Source organism: Procambarus clarkii, chromosome 64 (genome assembly GCF_040958095.1).
Source record: "Procambarus clarkii isolate CNS0578487 chromosome 64, FALCON_Pclarkii_2.0, whole genome shotgun sequence".
Classification (NCBI taxonomy): Eukaryota; Metazoa; Arthropoda; class Malacostraca; order Decapoda; family Cambaridae; genus Procambarus; species Procambarus clarkii.
In genome coordinates this window covers 31,011,730-31,030,380 of record NC_091213.1, presented here as the reverse complement: position 1 = coordinate 31,030,380, position 18,651 = coordinate 31,011,730, and the positions used below count along the sequence as shown (strand labels likewise).

Sequence of the window (18,651 nt, the reverse complement as noted above, 5' to 3'; positions counted from 1 at the left end):
GGGCCCCTCCAAGCCTATAGTTACTGTGTCACCCAAGAACGTGACACCAAAGGGTACTGGAAGCTATGGAACATGTTTGTTCTGCAATGAGAAACATTCAATGTACCACTGCCCTAATTTTCCTGATAGTGACGCCCGTGTTGAGCGACTCAAAGATTTGCAACATTGCATGAGGTGCTTCAGGAAACATAACATCAAGGACTGTGAGACCCAATTACACACCTGTAATAGGTGTAACAAAGGTCAGCACCATGCAGCATTGTGCAGAGACACCAAAACAACGTCTCCAAACCCCAAGGTGGAAGATAGCATTCCCACCTCAGTACAGTACTGCAAGGTGCAACAAACAAAGAGTGTCCAATCGGCAAAGTCTAAAGGTAATACGACTTTGCCTTCTGCCCAAATTACCATCCTGAATAAGAGGGCCAAGGTCTATACCCGTGGGTTGTTTGACCAAGGATCCCATAGAACATATGTCACTAAAAAGTTGGCAGATGAACTACAATTAAGGCTTGTAGCCCAGATGTCATTCAATATCTCAGGGTTTGTAACAGATGCAGGACCTCAAGTCTACCAGGTGGTACAACCATCAGTACGTTTAGGCAGGTACGTCTGTCGAGTACAAGCCATTGTGGTGGACAAAATACCAGTAGACCTACAATTTCAAGGTCTGAGAGCAACAGCCCAATTCCTGAGAAATAGAGGAATAAAATTGGCAGATAATATTAAGTCTGATCACCTCACCGACTTCGGTCTCCTTGTAGGGACAGACTATTGTCATCGATTCATCGGTAGCCCTACTAAATATCAGGGTATAACCATGTTAAACTCTGCAGGAGGTAAATTACTCTTGGGCCCAGTATCAAGCCTGAGGAGACCTATGCCTGCAGATAAACAATACCAATAGAAATCTAAATTTGTCAGCTGATTATATTTCTCCAGTAGCATTATACTAAGGAGATTACAGCTGACTATACCAACAGAGGTTGATGTTAGTATCATCATATAAAGCTGAAGATGAGTTCATGAGGCCTCAGTGGCAAATCAGTGAACAGTAGCCTAAAACAGCTACAAGTCACTACGACCAATGTCACTGAACCCACTGCAGTCTCAGAACCATACTTTACTTTAATGATGAGCTATTCAATCTTCTGAATCAATTAACTAAATTAAACCCCAATAAATCTGATGACTGATTTGATACATTTATTATTTAATCAAGATGTATTCCATGGGCCTCAGTGTTTATATATCAGTGACCAGTTACCTGAACAAACTTCAAGTTATATCCAATGTCACTGATCTCACTGCAGTCCCTGAATCATACTTGACTGTAGTACTTGATCACATTCAGTCTTCTGGGTTAAATAATATGTAATTAGGCTTGAATATTAGCCTTTCAAGAGTTAACAGGGAAATGAAATCGCATTAGACTTCTAACCCCTGCAACTCTAGTACGGGACATCCGTCCTGTACGAACAGATGCACAAATGTGTGATTACTAACTACTAACATCAAATTAATCTAATAATTCGAAGGAGGAGTATCGGTGTTCGTCTGTTCTAAATAGAACTTCGACCTGTGAGCAGCCCCTGTGGAATTATGTCGGAAAATCCGACACCATTTAATATATCATACAGACAGATTATAGCTGTGTTGTATAAACAAGTTACCCATAGAAAATGTAACTTGTAGTGGAATTACAGTCTATAGAAAACGGGATATCATTACCACACACTATTATATATTCACCACCTATTATGGTGGGAATTATTCTTAAATACATTAGTCTTTGGACTTTGCCATCATAAAAACATCTCATATAAATTAACTTAATTATCAGAATTAGAGTAAATGTGACCCTTCTATCACTTTCTGTCATCTGGACATTGTAAGCCAGGCGTGAGGGTGAGGGAGGGGCAGCCATTGTTGATATTAGACCAGAGGCTCACGGGAGCAAATACGGCTCCTGTTAATTTTACTTGGACATAGTGTTATGGAAACCAAAGGTGTACCATCTTCAACACACTGTCAACAAATTCAAGTTAAGTGTTCTTCCGAAACCCATTTATCTTTCATTTATGGCCATTAATGTCTGGATATAGGGTGTTCCGGTTAGAGCACGAGATAGCCTCATACTAAAGGTAATTAAGCCAGGTCATCATTGTTCCATGTACAGTGTTTTTTCTGATATAGCTTGTCATATATTAGGAACCTGGCTTCACAGTTAGTCCCCTTTTGACAGGTCAAGACGAGGAAGCAAGGCTTTGTGCATCAGTTACCAGGGTGATGGAAGCTACCTCAAAGAGGGAAAATGTGGTGTCTACATCCTGGTTATACCTGGTGGACTAAGGCCTGCTGTACAATAAGATAAGGAACCTCTTCAATGTATGTAGTCGAATACTGTAGTTTGATTGGCTGCATATATATAAATTAAATTATTATAAACCCCCGATAATGTGTAGAGGATCGATTTGTGAGATTATGAAATTATTGCAGAAATACAGTCCACTTATCATTATACAAATTGCTATCGAAGTATACAAATTAACGTAAATATAAATTCTATATAAATTCATATAAATTAAATAAATATAAATCTCACAGGTCGGTTCCCACATCATACATAATGAAATGGGTAGCTTTATCATTTCATAAGAAAAAAATGAGAGAAAATATATTTATTCATGAAAACTTGGCTTATTAGGCAAATCGGGCCTTGCATAGCAGGCCGAGTACGACGCTCTGGCTACTAGGAACAACATCTATATATATATATATATATATATATATATATATATATATATATATATATATATATATATATATATACATATATATATATATGTCGTACCTAGTAGGCAGAATGCACTTCTCGGCCTACTACGCAAGGCCCGAATTGCCTAATAAGCCAAGTTCTGCTGAATTAATATATTTTCTCAATTTTTTTCTTATGAAATGATAAAGCTACCCATTTCATTATGTATGAGGTAATTTTTTTTTATTGCAGTTAAAATTAACGTAGATATATAACCTAACCTAACCAACCCTACCTAACCTATCTTTATAGGTTAGGTTAGGTTAGGTAGCCGAAAAAGTTAGGTTAGGTTAGGTTAGGTAGGTTAGGTTAGGTAGGTTAGGTAATCGTAAAACAATTAATTCATGAAAACTTGGCTTATTAGGCAAAATGGGCCTTGCATAGTAGGCTGAGAAGTGCGTTCTGGCTACTAGGTACGACATATATATATATATATATATATATATATATATATATATATATATATATATATATATATATATATATATATATATATATATATATATATATATGTATATATATATATATTTATAACCACAATTACATGACATACATCTTTGATACAGAATTAATATAAACTGGGTGATGTAAGTCATACATTGACAATACACAAAGTAAGTAATATATACTGTCACATAAGCTTATCATAATTACAATTTTTGTGATACGAGGCTATCAACCAAGATATCACTGTATAGTTTGAACACAATCATACACCAGCCTCAGTATGATCATACTGGTGTATGCGTGGTCATAACATACAGCAACCAACAACAACAGGCAGTTTAACAGGAACCACCAACAACAGCAGGCAGTTTAACAAGAACACCAACAACAGCAGGCAGTTTAACAGGAACACCAACAACAGCAGGCAGTTTAACAGGAACACCAACAACAGCAGGCAGTCTAACAGGAACCACCAACAACAGCAGGCAGTTTAACAAGAACACCAACAACAGCAGGCAGTTTAACAGGAACACTAACAACAGCAGGCAGTTTAACAGGAACACCAACAACAGCAGGCAGTTTAACAGGAACCACCAACAACAGCAGACAGTTTAACAGGAACCACCAGCAACAGCAGACAGTTTAACAGGAACCACCAGCAACTGCAGACAGTTTAATAGGAACACCAACAACAGCAGGCAGTTTAACAGGAACACCAACAACAGCAGGCAGTTTAACAGGAACCACCAACAACAGCAGGCAGTTTAACAGGAACACCAACAACAGCAGACAGTTTAACAGGAACACCAACAACAACAGGCAGTTTAACAGGAACACCAACAACAGCAGGCAGTTTAACAGGAACACCAACAACAGCAGGCAGTTTAACAGGAACACCAACAACAACAGGCAGTTTAACAGGAACCACCAACAACAGCAGGCAGTTTAACAGGAACACCAACAACAGCAGACAGTTTAACAGGAACACCAACAACAGCAGGCAGTTTAACAGGAACCACCAACAACAGCAGGCAGTTTAACAGGAACACCAACAACAGCAGGCAGTTTAACAGGAACACCAACAACAGCAGAGAGTTTAACAGGATCACCACCAACAGCAGGCATTTTAACAGGAACACTAACAACAGCAGGCAGTTTAACAGGAACACCAACAACAGCAGGCAGTTTAACAGGAACCACCAACAACAACAGGCAGTTTAACTGGAACCAACAACCACAGCAGACAGTTTAACAGGAACACCAGCAACAGCAGGCAATTTAACAGGAACACTAGGAACAGCAGGAAGTTTAACAGGAACCACCAGCAACAGCAGACAGTTTAACAGGAACCACCAACAACAGCAGGCAGTTTAACAGGAACACCAACAACAACAGGCAGTTTAACAGGAACCACCAGCAACAGCAGACAGTTTAACAGGAACCACCAACAACAGCAGGCAGTTTAACAGGAACACCACCAACAACAGGCAGTTTAACAGGAACCACCAACCACAGCAGGCAGTTTAACAGCAACCAACAACAACAGAAGCAGGCGACTAAACAGCCACCAACTGTCCAACAGCATCCGCAGCCGCCAACAACATTAGACAAATGAACAATCCCCACCAGGAAATTAACCTAACAACAATAACATCGGTGCTCCGAAGAACTGCCGGCAGTTTCAATATCAACTAAGAGCGCAAAAATCTGTACAATTGTTGCAGCAGCAAAACCCACTTGATGTATAATACTTACCACCTTACAATCAGCCTCGGCACTAGGCAATACCGTCAGAAATAGCAGCAGAGGTAGCAGTACCAGCGGAGGTACGAGGAGCCACTTCAAGCAGCAGGCAGAAGAAACAACAGCAGCAGGCAACATAAATAGTAACATGTATTGACTAGAATCGGCAGCAGGCGGCTGTACTACAACACCTGTAGGCAATAGACCAAGCAGCAGCAGACAGTAGGAGACTGTGTAGTACCCGCTGCTGCTGGTACTACACAGTCTCCTACTGCCTGCTGCTGCTGGTACTACACAGTCTCCTACTGCCTGCTGCTGCTGGTACTACACAGTCTTCTACTAACCTCACCCACACACTGGACTGCGTTACAGTCGGTCTCTTATCATGCCGTTACTGAGCAACTAAGAAGAAGGAAGCTGTTGTAAGGCGTGAGGGAAGGTTAGGGAGACACCGAACATTGACCTCACTTGTTTCGTTCTTGTTGTTGTTGTTGTTTTAGATTCAGTTACTCGGAACTAAAAGTTCCAAGTAGCATGGGCTATGGTGAGCCCGTAATTGAGTTCGGTTATTCGCGATAACCTTGTTACTCTGATATTTGGGTTAACGTTTTATATGGAGGTGGGGTTTCCTCCTTTTTCCCTGTTTCTTTTTCGCTTCTGTTTTAGTCGTCTTTTAATAACATCATCTTGGTGGCGGATGTAGGTGCAGAATGTTCACTTGTGAGTCCCATTCTTCAACGGCTTTCCTAATCATTGTAACGGCTGTGGAATGTGCTACTAATGCAGCTGCTGTCGTTGGATTACTGTTTAGTTTGATGTGTAGGGAAGTTTGGAGAGAGAGGAGAGAGGTGGGCTTATCTTGAGGTTATCTTGAGACGATTTCGGGGCTTAGGGTCCCCGCGGCCCGGTCCTCGACCAGGCCTCCTTTTTGTTACACACCCCCGAGGAAGCAGCCCGTAGCAGCTGTCTAATTCCCAGGTACCTACTTACTACTAGGTGAACAGGTGCATTAGCGTGAAAGAAACTCAGCCCATTTGTTTCCGCTTCCGCTGGAAATCGAACCTGGAAACTCAGGACTACGAATCCGAAGCGCTGTTCACTCAGGTAATAGGCCCAAAAAAAAACCCTGGCAGCGGTGGGATTCGATCCCACGCCTCCGAAGAGACTGGTGCCTTAAACCAGCGCCTTAGACCGCTCGGCAACGCTACCTACTTGACGAAGGGTCTGACGAAGGTTCAGGACCAGCAGAAACATCGTCACTTTCATTTCAGGTGTGTTAAAGTTATTAGTTTTTACCCAAGTTTTTGCCACGTGTTTCCTACACTTTCTTATAATATGAACGAGACTAAAAGACAGAACGGGCTCCCATGAATTAAATCCCCCTTAAGTGTTTGTTCTCCCTTCTCCCGTGGCCAAAAAAAAGTGCGTAGAATTACGTAATTATGTTCAAGAACTCAATAATTTTCAATTTAAATTCATAAGAACGAATTTCTTTTTAATTTTTCTGAAACATTTTACACTGTGGAAGAAGCTCCTCCAAGTTGGTCCGCCGCCTAAGAGTTAAGACACTTTGTTAAATGGTTGTGAGAACAGTGTCGAGAGCGGCTCTACAAGAGAAGAGGGAGACATAAATTGATCATCACATAAAACAGCCCATCACTGCTCTGTCTTTGTAAGGCAAAGGGAAAGTGTGAGTGCTGGTTATCAGTGTTAAAAACATTTTGGTGACGTGGGATTGATAATAATATTATGATGACCAAATGATGACTGAAGTGAGTATGATGATGAAATGAGTATCATATAGATGATGAGTGGTTAGCATGTGGGGTTAACTATGGGTGAAGGTAACAGAGTGCTCCTCAAGCCAAAATCTTTAGGGTAGATAAATGCTTTTTACAACGAAATTCAGGAATGTCGAGAGGCATAGTTATTCCAAATAGCTGAAAGCTAAGAGGTGGGGACGAGGAGCCAAGCTTGAAGGCACACAGAGACAAACACAGTGATCACACACTCGTCCCACAGCTTCTGCGAGGTAGACTCTTGAACACTAAGAACAGCTAAACATTGTCTCCATTGTGCTCAATGTATTTAGCGATGGAAAATCCTGCTTGGCCAACAACGAAGAATAATCCAATAAGATGACAGAAATAAAGCAACAGAGAGTGATTGGGCAAAATGTAATTCTTCGCGCGTCAGAAAGTCAGGCTGCTGGTATTTATCACAGCCAATTGCAAGTTACGAGGACTGGAAAGAGGATAAGAAGAGAAGTAGCATAAGATAAAGAGGATATGGAAGTCTTGAATCTGAAGACGATAAAGACCTGAGAGCAGACATTAGGCTAGATCTTCAAGGCCATACATTAGCAGCTCACTGTCAGAAACATACGACAACCCGACCAACGTCCGTCAAACCTTCAGAAATTTCGACAATTATACCATATATGGGACCCATATACCGGGTCCCATGAAACAACGGGTCCCGTTGTTTCACTAACACATGTATTGGCAGCTCTGCCATGGGAACCTAATAGGCAGCTCCGCAATGGGAACCTAATAGACAGCTCTGCCATGGGAGCCTAATAGGCACCTCTGACATGGGAACCTAATAGACAGCTCTGCCATGGGAGCCTAATAGACAGCTCTGCCATGGGAGCCTAATAGACAGCTCTGCCATGGGAACCTAATAGGCAGCTCCGCAATGGGAACCTAATAGGCACCTCTGACATGGGAACCTAATAGGCACCTCTGCCATGGGAACCTAATAGGCAGCTCTGCCATGGGAGCCTAATAGGCAGCTCTGCCATGGGAGCCTAATAGGCACCTCTGCCATGGGAACCTAATAGGCAGCTCTGCCATGGGAGCCTAATAGACAGCTCTGCAATGGGAACCTAATAGGCAGCTCCATGGAACCTTCGCCAAAAATGAAAAATGCAAAACATTTAACAAGAAAAGCTCCAAAAGATATGAAAAAACAGTTCTTAATGCAAGGGACCTGAACTACAAGGAAGACAAAGGGGACTGACGATGTACACAAGGAAGTATTCTTCAACAGTGAAGACCGCTGACTCAGGTGGCTGACGTGTGAACTATAGGCACACATGGCCCACATAAATGTTAAGAGAGAATTTCATTCGTACCAAAAATTGGGATTAAGTTTGAACGGTTAAACGAGAGTGGATAGAGGTATGAGCCAAGCTCGTCCATGCATGCCCATTTAGGTGAGTACATCTAGGTGCACGCGCACACAAGCGCACCTTCATTCAGTGTAAGGAATCATTCAGAACTTTGTATACCATATATTTAAGACCAATTTTGGAGTATGCGGCTCAGGCATGGAGCCCGTACCTCGTCAAGCTCAGGACGAAGCTGGAAAAAGTTCAGAGGTATGCCACTAGACTAGTCCCAGAACTAAGAGGCATGAGTTACGAAGAAAGACTGCGTGAAGTGGACTTCACGACACAGGAAGACAGAAATGTAAGGGGAGACATGATCATTACCTACAAAATTCTCATGGGAATACAGGGTAGATAAATATTAACTGTTTAACACTGGTGGTACGCGAACAAGGGGACACAGTGGAAACTTAACACCCGAATGAGCCACAGGGACGTTAGAAAGAACTTTTTCAGTGTCAGAGTAGTTAAAAGGTGGAATGCATTAGGCAGTGATGTGGTGGAGGCTGACTCCATTCACAGTTTCAAATGTAGATATGATAGTGACCAGCAGGCTCAGGAATCTGTACACCAGTTGATTGACAATTCAGAGGCGGGACCAAAGAGCAGAGCTCATCCCCCGCAGGCACAATTAGGTAAATACAACTAGGTGAATACACACTTCACACACCTCTGCTGCCTGTAGAAATAGATCCCATCTGCTCATCATGGGAGACTTCAATCCTGGAAGGATAGACTGGGAGAACAAGGAACCGCATGGAGGTGTGGATACTTGGAGAGCTAAACTATTGGAGGTGGCGACAAGAAACTTTTTAAGCCAGCACGTCAGGGAACCCACAAGAATGAGAGGAAATGATGAACCATCGAGACTCTACCTAATCTTCACTCTGAACGACTCCGCCATAAGCGAAATCGGTTTCAAGGCCCCAGTTGGAATGAGCGACCACAGTGTACTGACGTTTGACTATCTGGTTGAATAAGGGTTAATGAACTCGAGAAGGGGAACTGAAAACAAAAGGCTAGTATTTCGAAAGGGGAACTATGGGGAGAAAAGGAAATTCCTAACAGATTTAACCTGGGAAACAGAGCTCAGGGGAAAGGTGGCCCAAGACATGATGGACTACATCACGCAGAAGTTTAAAGAGGCAGCAGATAAGTTTGTCCCAGTCCAAAAGGAAAACAATGAAATGTTGATGAGAAACCCATGATTTAGTCAGAGATGTAGGCTAGCTAAGCAGCAAAGTAAAAAGGTGTGGAGAAACTAAAAAAATAACAGGACACTTGAGAGCAGAAAAAAGTACCAGAGTGCCAGGAATGAATATGTCAGGTTGAGAAGAGAGGCATAAGGGCAATACGAAAACGATATCGGAAGCAAGGCAAAAACTCACAGCCACATCAGGAGAAAAACAACAGTAAAGAAACAGTTAATGTTATTTAGGATAGGGGCAAACAGACTCACTACAAACGACAAGGACAAACGACAAGTACCAGCAGCAGCCTGCTGCTGCTGGTACTACACAGTCTCCTACTGCTTGCTGCTGCTGGTACTACACAGTCTCCTACTGCCTGCTCCTGCTGGTACTACACAGTCTCCTACTGCCTGCTCCTGCTGGTACTACACAGTCTCCTACTGCCTGCTGCTGCTGGTACTACACAGTCTCCTACTGCCTGCTGCTGCTGGTACTACACAGTCTCCTACTGCCTGCTCCTGCTGGTACTACACAGTCTCCTACTGCCTGCTGCTGCTGGTACTACACAGTCTCCTACTGCCTGCTGCTGCTGGTACTACACAGTCTCCTACTGCCTGCTGCTGCTGGTACTACACAGTCTCCTACTGCCTGCTGCTGCTGGTACTACACAGTCTCCTACTGCCTGCTGCTGGTACTACACAGTCTCCTACTGACTGCTGCTGCTGGTACTACACAGTCTCCTACTGACTGTTGCTGCTGGTACTACACAGTCTCCTACTGCCTGCTGCTGCTGGTACTACACAGTCTCCTACTGACTGTTGCTGCTGGTACTACACAGTCTCCTACTAACCTCACCCACACACTGGACTGCGTTACAGTTGGTCTCTTATCAAGCCGTTACTGATCAACTAAGAAGAAGGAAGCTGTTGTAAGGCGTGAGGGAAGGTTAGGGAGACACCGAACATCAATTTTACAGAAGTTGTCTCCTGAGATGAAAGGTTCTGTTTGTCATGTTTCTTGATTCAACAAGTGGAGGATGCTAAACGTTTTTCTCCTAGGCTCCAATGATGGGCGGAGTGGCCAGTCTCCAATTACACAGAGAGCACTTCTCACACGACTGTCCCACTCACAGAGACAACAGCAGCACTTGATGTAGTCGCCCAGCACACCATCACAAGAGCAACAACCTACAAGTTTCCATAGAGCTATAGAGCTATAAGTGCATAACTGAATGGAATTGACAGCAAAACACTTATTTTGCAGGAAAACTGCTCTAAGACTCATCATGGAGGACAATTAGAGCTAACCAACCATTTTAGACATAATTTCAGTTCTAAATGATCTATAACTTACCAAGATTGACCTCACTTGTTTCGTTCTTGTTGTTGTTGTTGTTTTAGATTCAGTTACTCGGAACTAAAAGTTCCAAGTAGCATGGGCTATGGTGAGCCCGTAATTGAGTCCGGTTATTCCCGATAACCTTGTTACTCTGATATTTGGGTCAACGTTTTATATGGAGGTGGGGTTTCCTCCTTTTTCCCTGTTTCTTTTTCGCTTCTGTTTTAGTCGTGTTTTAATAACATCATCTTGGTGGCGGATGTAGGTGCAGAATGTTCACTAGTAAGTCCCATTCCTCAACGGCTTTCCTAATCATTGTAACGGCTGTGGAATGTGCTACTAATGCAGCTGCTGTCGTTGGATTACTGTTTAGTTTGATGTGTAGGGAAGTTTGGAGAGAGAGGAGAGAGGTGGGCTTATCTTGAGATAACCTTGAGACGATTTCGGGGCTTAGGGTCCCCGCGGCCCGGTCCTCGACCAGGCCTGCTTTTTGTTACACACCCCCGAGGAAGCAGCCCGTAGCAGCTGTCTAACTCCCAGGTACCTACTTACTACTAGATGAACAGGTGCATCAGCGTGAAAGAAACTCAGCCCATTTGTTTCCGCTTCCACTGGAAATCGAACCTGGAAACTCAGGACTACGAATCCGAAGCGCTGTTCACTCAGGTGTTAGGCCCTAAAAGAACACCTGGCAGCGGTGGGATTCGAACCCACGCCTCCGAAGAGACTGGTGCCTTAAACCAGCGCCTTAGACCGCTCGGCCACGCTACCTACTTGACGAAGGGTCTGACGAAGGTCCAGGACGAGCAGAAACATCGTCACTTTCATTTCAGGTGTGTTAAAGTTATTAGTTTTTACCCAAGTTTTTGCCACGTGTTTCCTACACTTTCTTATAATATGAACGAGACTAAAAAAGAGAACGGGCTCCCATGAATTAAATCCCCCTTAAGTATTTGTTCTCCCTTCTCTCGTGCCCAAAATAAAGTGCGTAGAATTACGTAATTATGTTCAGGAACTCAATAATTTTCAATTTAAATTCATAAGAACGAATTTCTTTTTAATTTTTCTGAAACATTTTACACTATGGAAGAAGCTCCTCCAAGTTGGTCCGCAGCCTAAGAGTTAAGACACTTTGCTAAAAGGTTGTGAGAACAGTGTCGAGAGCGGCTCTACAAGAGAAGAGGGAGACATAAATCGATCATCACATAAAACAGCCCATCACTGCTCTGTCACTGTTTGTAAGCAAAGGGGAAGTGTGTGCGCTGGGTATCAGTGTTAAAAACATTTTGGTGACGTGGGACTGATAATAATATTATGATGACCAAATGATGACTGATGTGAGTATGATGATGAAATGAGTATCATATATATGATGAGTGGTTAGCAAATGGGATTATCTAAAGGTGAACGTAACAGAGTGCTCCTCAAGCCAAAATCTTTAAGGGTAGATAAATGATTTTTACAACGAAATTCATGAATGTCGAGAGGCATAGTTATTCCAAATAGCTGAAAGCTAAGAGGTGGGGACGAGGAGCCAAGCTTGAAGGCACACAGAGACAAGCACAGTGATCACACACTCGTCCCACAGCTTCTGCGAGGTAGACTCTTGAACACTAAGAACAGCTAAACATGGTCTCCATTGTGCTCAATGTATTTAGCGATGGAAAATCCTGCTTGAACAACAACGAAGAATAATACAATATTATGACAAAAATAAAGCAACAGAGAGCGATAGGCAAAATGTAATTCTTCATGCGTCAGAAAGTCAGGCTGCTGGTATATAACACAGCCAATTGCAAGTTACGAGGACTGGAAAGAGGATAAGAAGACAAGTAGTATAAGATAAAGAGGATATGGAAGTCTTGTATTCGAAGACGATAAAGACCTGAGAGCAGACATTAGGCTAGATCTTCAAGGCCATACATTAGCAGCTCACTGTCAGAAACATACGACAACCCGACCAACGTCCGTCAAACCTTCAGAAATTTCGACAATTATACCATATATGGAACCCATATACCGGGTCCCATGAAACAACGGGTCCCGTTGTTTCACAAACACATGTATTGGCAGCTCTGCCATGGGTACCTAATAGGCAGCTCCGCCATGGGAACCTAATAGGCAGCTCCGCCATGGGAACCTAATAGACAGCTCCGCCATGGGAACCTAATAGACAGCTCCACCATGGGAACCTAATAGACAGCTCCGCCATGGGAACCTAATAGACAGCTCTGCCATGGGAACCTAATAGGCAGCTCTGCCATGGGAACCTAATAGACAGCTCTGCCATGGAAACCTAATAGAGAGCTCCGTCATGGGAACCTAATAGACAGCTCTGCCATGGGAACCTAATAGACAGCTCCGCCATGGGAACCTAATAGACAGCTCCGCCATGGGAACCTAATAGACAGCTCCGCCATGGGAACCTAATAGACAGCTCCGCCATGGGAACCTAATAGACAGCTCTGCCATGGGAACCTAATAGGCAGCTCTGCCATGGGAACCTAATAGACAGCTCTGCAATGGAAACCTAATAGACAGCTCCGTCATGGAAACCTAATAGACAGCTCTGTCATGGGAACCTAATAGACAGCTCCGCCAAGGGAACCTAATAGGCAGCTCCGCTATGGGAGCCTAATAGGCAGCTCCGCCATGGGAACCTAATAGACAGCTCCGCCATGGGAACCTAATAGGCAGCTCCGCAATGGGAACCTAATAGACAGCTCCGCCATGGGAACCTAATAGGCAGCTGCGCCATGGGAACCTAATAGACAGCTCCGCCATGGGAACCTAATAGGCAGCTCTGCCATGGGAACCTAATAGGCAGCTTTGCCATGGGAACCTAAAAGGCAGCTCTGCCATGGGAACCTAATAGGCACCTCCGCTATGGAACCTTCGCCAAAAATGGAAAATGTAAAACATTTAACAAGAAAAACTCCAAAAGATATGAAAAACAGTTCTTAATGCAAGGGACCTGAACTACAAGGAAGACAAAGGGGACTGACGATGTACTCAAGGAAGTATTCTTCAACAGTGAAGACCGCTGACTCAGGTGGCTGACGTGTGAACTATAGGCACACATGGCCCACATAAATGTTAAGAGAGAATTTTATTCGTACTAAAATTGGGATTAAGTTTGAACGGTTAAACGAGAGTGGATAGAGGTATGAGCCAAGCTCGTCCATGCAAGCCCATTTAGGTGAGTACATCTAGGTGCACACGCACGCAAGCGCACCTTCATTCAGTGTAAGGAATCATTCAGAACTTTGTATACCACATATTAACGACCAATTTTGGAGTATGCGGATCAGGCATGGAGCCCATACCTTGTCAAGCACAGGACGAAGCTGGAAAAAGTTCAGAGGTATGCCACTAGACTAGTCCCAGAACTAAGAGGCATGAGTTACGAAGAAAGACTGCGTGAAGTGGACTTCACCACACAGGAAGACAGAAAAGTAAGGGGAGACATGATCATTACCTACAAAATTCTCATGGGAATACAGGGTAGATAAATATAAACTATTTAACACTGGTGGTACGCGAACAAGGGGACACAGTGGAAACGTAGCACCCAAATGAGCCACAGGGACGTTAGAAAGAACTTTTTCAGTGTCAGAGTAGTTAAAAGATGGAATGCATTAGGCAGTGATGTGGTGGAGGCTGACTCCATTCACAGTTTCAAATGTAGATATGATAGTGACCAGCAGGCTCAGGAATCTGTACACCAGTTGATTGACAATTGAGAGGCGGGACCAAAGAGCAGAGCTCATTCCCCGCAAGCACAATTAAGTGAATACAACTAGGTGAATACACACTTCACACACCTCTGCTGCCTGTAGAAATAGATCCCATCTGCTCATCATGGGGGACTTCAATCCTGGAAGGATAGACTGGGAGAACAAGGAACCGCATGGAGCCGAGGATACATGGAGAGCTAAACTATTGGAGGTGGCAACAAGAAACATTTTAACCCAGCATGTCAGGGAACCAACAAGAATGAGAGGAAATGATGAACCAGCGAGACTACCTAATCTTCACTTTGAACGACTCCGACATAAGCGAAATCGGTTTCAAGGCCCCAGTAGGAATGAGCGACCACAGTGTACTGACGTTTGACTATCTGGTGGAATAAGGGTTAATGAACTCGAGGAGGGGAACTGAAAACAAAAGGCTGGTATTTCGAAAGGGGAACTATGAGGAGATAAGGAAATTTCTAACAGATTTAACATGGGAAACAGAGCTCAGGGGAAAGGTGGCCCAAGACATGATGGACTACATCACGCAGAAGTTTAAGGAGGCAGCAGATAAGTTTGTCCCAGTCCAAAAGGAAAACAACGAAATGCAGATGAGAAACCCATGATTTAATCAGAGATGTAGGCTAGCTAAGCAGCAAAGTAAAAAGGTGTGGAGAACCTATAGAAATAACAGGACACTTGACAGCAGTAAAAAGTACCAGAGTGCCAGGAATGAATATGTCAGGTTGAGAAGAGAGGCAGAAGGGCAATACGAAAACGATATCGCAAGCAAGGCAAAAACTCACAGCCACATCAGGAGAAAAACAACAGTAAAATAACAGTTAATGTTATTGAGGATAGGGGCAAACAGACTCACTACAAACGACAAGGAAGTGTGTGAGGAAATGAATAAGAAATTCCAGGAGGTCTACACATTAGAGCAAGAAGAAGTTCCAGAGATAAGAGAGGGAATAGTTAACCAGGAACCACTATAAGAGTTTGAGATTACCAGTGGGGATGTAAGGAAGCCTTTGCTAGAGTTGTATGTGGCAAAGGCTATATGCCCAGATGGAATCTCCCCTTGGATACTAAAGGAAGGAGAAGAAGCACTGTGCCTGTCACTTTCTACAGTGTATAAGAAATCACTGGTAACATGGGAACTGCCCAAAAATTGATAAATAAATAATGTAGTCCCTTTATACAAGAAAGGGGATAGACAGGAGGCACTGAAATACAGGCGAATGTCTCTAACTTGCATACCATGTAAGCTGATGGAGAAGATTGTGCAAATAAAGTTTGTGGAGCATCTGGAGCAAAAGAACTTTGTAACACAGCATCAACATGGGTTCAGGGATGGCAAGTCCTGCCTCACAGGATTAATTTAATTCCACGACCGGGCAACAAAAATCAGACAAGGAAGAGAAAGGTGGGCAGACTGCATATTTTTGGATTACCAGAAAGCCTTTGACACAGTACCACACCAGAGACTAGGTCGAAAGCTGGAGATGCAGGCAGGAGTGAAAGGTAAGGTACCCCAATGGTTAAGGGAGTACCTAAGCAACAGAAGACAGCGAGTCACTGTGAGGGGTGAGGTCTCAGATTGGTGAGGCATCACCAGTGGAGTTCTGCAGGGTTCAGTCCTTGTACCTATACTGTTTCTTAAATATGTAAATGATCTTCCAAGGGGTATAGAATCGTTCCTCTCATTGTTTGCTGATGATGTAAAAATTATGAGAAGGATTAAGACGGAGGAAGACAGTAGGAGGCTACAAGATGACCTAGACAGACTGAATGAATGGTCCAACAAATGGCAACTAAAGTTCAACCGAGTAAATGTAAGGTAATGAAACTAGGCGATGGAAACAGGAGGCCAGACACAGGATACAGAATAGGAGATGAAATACTTCGTGAAACGGTCAGAGAGAAAGATCTAGGGGTTAATATCATACCAAACCTGTCTCCTGAAGTCCACATAAAAAGAATTACATCTGCAGCGTACTAACTGGCTAACATCAGAACAGCCTTCAGGAACCTGTGTAAGGAATCATACAGAATCTTGTATACCCCATATGTAAGACCAATCCTGGAGTATGCGGCCCCAGCATGGAGGCCCCCCCCCACACACACACATACACACACACACACACACTTACACACACACACTAACACAGGGAGAAGGGAGATTGAAGGATATTTCCTGTGAATGGGTCACCCAAGCATTAGAGAACTATATCAGAGAAATGATCGCAATGCATGAAGTAATAACAGCCTACAGAGTGAGCATGGGGAAGCCAAGGAAGAGATAAAGAAACTCAGGGAAATCCGAATTCGAACCAGCACGAGGCAAAGAACCCTGTGGAAACAGGGGATGAAGTGAATGGAGGACTCCTTCCCCGGAGACCCTCGTTGGTATGCTATATCGGTTAAACTACACAGTTTAACTCTCGTTTAACCGTTTGCAGAAATTCTGCAAAATATCCCAAGTGCCAAGGCTGTAATAGAGGAAGCAGCTAAGAAAGCGACTATATCCCAGGAAGTTGCAATATTGCAAGTCTCAAAGGCTAGAAAAAAAGTCCATAGTAGTTGTAGGAGTGCATAATAAGGAGTTCTATTCATTCTTGTAAGTGCATAATAGCTGCACTTACAAGAATGAATGAAAATGACTAATAAAGTTAGAGCTTACAAACAAGGCAACAACAGAGGAAATCCTGTCAAGGAAGAGCAAGCTTATGAGACAAGAGGGATACAAGGATGCTTTTCTGCAGAGGGACATGACGACGGAAGAGAGGAGGAGGGCTGCAGCAGCAGGGAGGAGATGCAAGGGGAGATATGGGAACAGGGAGTCACAGAACTTGGGGCAGTACCTCCAGTAAACTCAGAGGAGAGTAGGACTCCCCTCACCTGCAGGCCATCATCCCCCAAGGAGGAATATAACAGAAACCTCCCACCATCCCACCCCACAATCATTCCCCCCAATCACCTGCACCTCCCCAGTCGGGAGGAGCAGACGGCCGGCCGGCCGAGCGGACAGCACACAGGACACGTGATCCTGTGGTCCCGGGTTCGATCCTGGGCGCCGGCGAGAAACGATGGGCAGAGTTTCTTTCACCCTATGTCCCTGTTACCTAGCAGTAAATAGGTACCTGGGAGTTAGTCAGCTGTCACGGGCTGCTTCCTGGGGGTGGAGGCCTGGTCGGGGACCGGGCCGCAGGGACACTAAAGCCCCAAAATCAACTCAAGATAACCTCAAGATAACCTCCCCCCACCAATAGGGACCCTCCGAAGACCATGTCCCCCTGCTCTCCAACTCCAGGCCCACCAATTTTTTCCTGCATGCCCTCCTTCCTCCCCACCCCCTTTCCCCACCCAAGGCCCTACCTGTTCCCACACCCCCATGCCCTCCATGGTTTCTCTAGCCTATACACCTCCCCGGTACCTCCACCCCAAGCTCTCCTTCCTCCCACACCCCCCTCCCTCCCAGCCCCATCCACCCCAGGCTCCCCATCTCTCCCTAACCCCTCAACCCATCTCCCTAATTTCATCAACACAAGCCAGAACATGTTCTGGCTTGTGTTGATGAAATTAATACCTTATTAAATACAACCTCACCCCATCCACCTCACTCAAAATGTAGATATAAACAAAATCGGAGATGTGTAAGTTTTATTCAGTTGTGTATGTGTTAACTAAAGTCTTTGAAAATGTAATAAATTTTACGAAACGCGCTCGTGTCGCGTCAGACTAGAAATAAAAATGAATTTTGGAGAATTGATTTTTGAATTACCTCCAACAGTGAAAAGAAATGTACGAAAGATTGAGAAAATTCGTGTTAGAATTATTAATCTTACTTTTTCGGTCATATTTAATAATATATGTCTACAGGAAAGACTGCTACCAAAATATACTAATTTTAAAACGCACGACCCAGCAGCAAGGAATCAAGACTTCACGATAAAATATCGCCAGGATCTGATTCGTGATCAGATATACAAGGCAGAGAATGAAATCAAAGACAACAAAACACAACTACTTCATGCTACAAACGAGTGGAGAAATAGCAACATCGACGAAAGTATCCGTACCCGCATTGAACAACACCTTGACATCCTCACAGACCGACATCACCTCAGCACTGAAACAAGATTTATCAAGAAACTAACAACATTATATGGAGGACCTATGGCAATTCCACGACCAAGAGATGGCTTC

General features: G+C 43.8%; 2 non-coding genes across 2 annotated transcripts; both read right to left on the bottom strand.

Moving 5' to 3' along the window:
• Positions 1-6,135: 6,135 nt before the first annotated feature.
• Positions 6,136-6,217, bottom strand: TRNAL-AAG (transfer RNA leucine (anticodon AAG)). The gene has a single exon. It is a non-coding gene; the product is annotated as a tRNA-Leu (tRNA).
• Positions 6,218-11,397: 5,180 nt separating this feature from the next.
• Positions 11,398-11,479, bottom strand: TRNAL-AAG (transfer RNA leucine (anticodon AAG)). Its single transcript has one exon. It is a non-coding gene; the product is annotated as a tRNA-Leu (tRNA).
• Between the last annotated feature and the right edge of the window lie 7,172 nt (positions 11,480-18,651).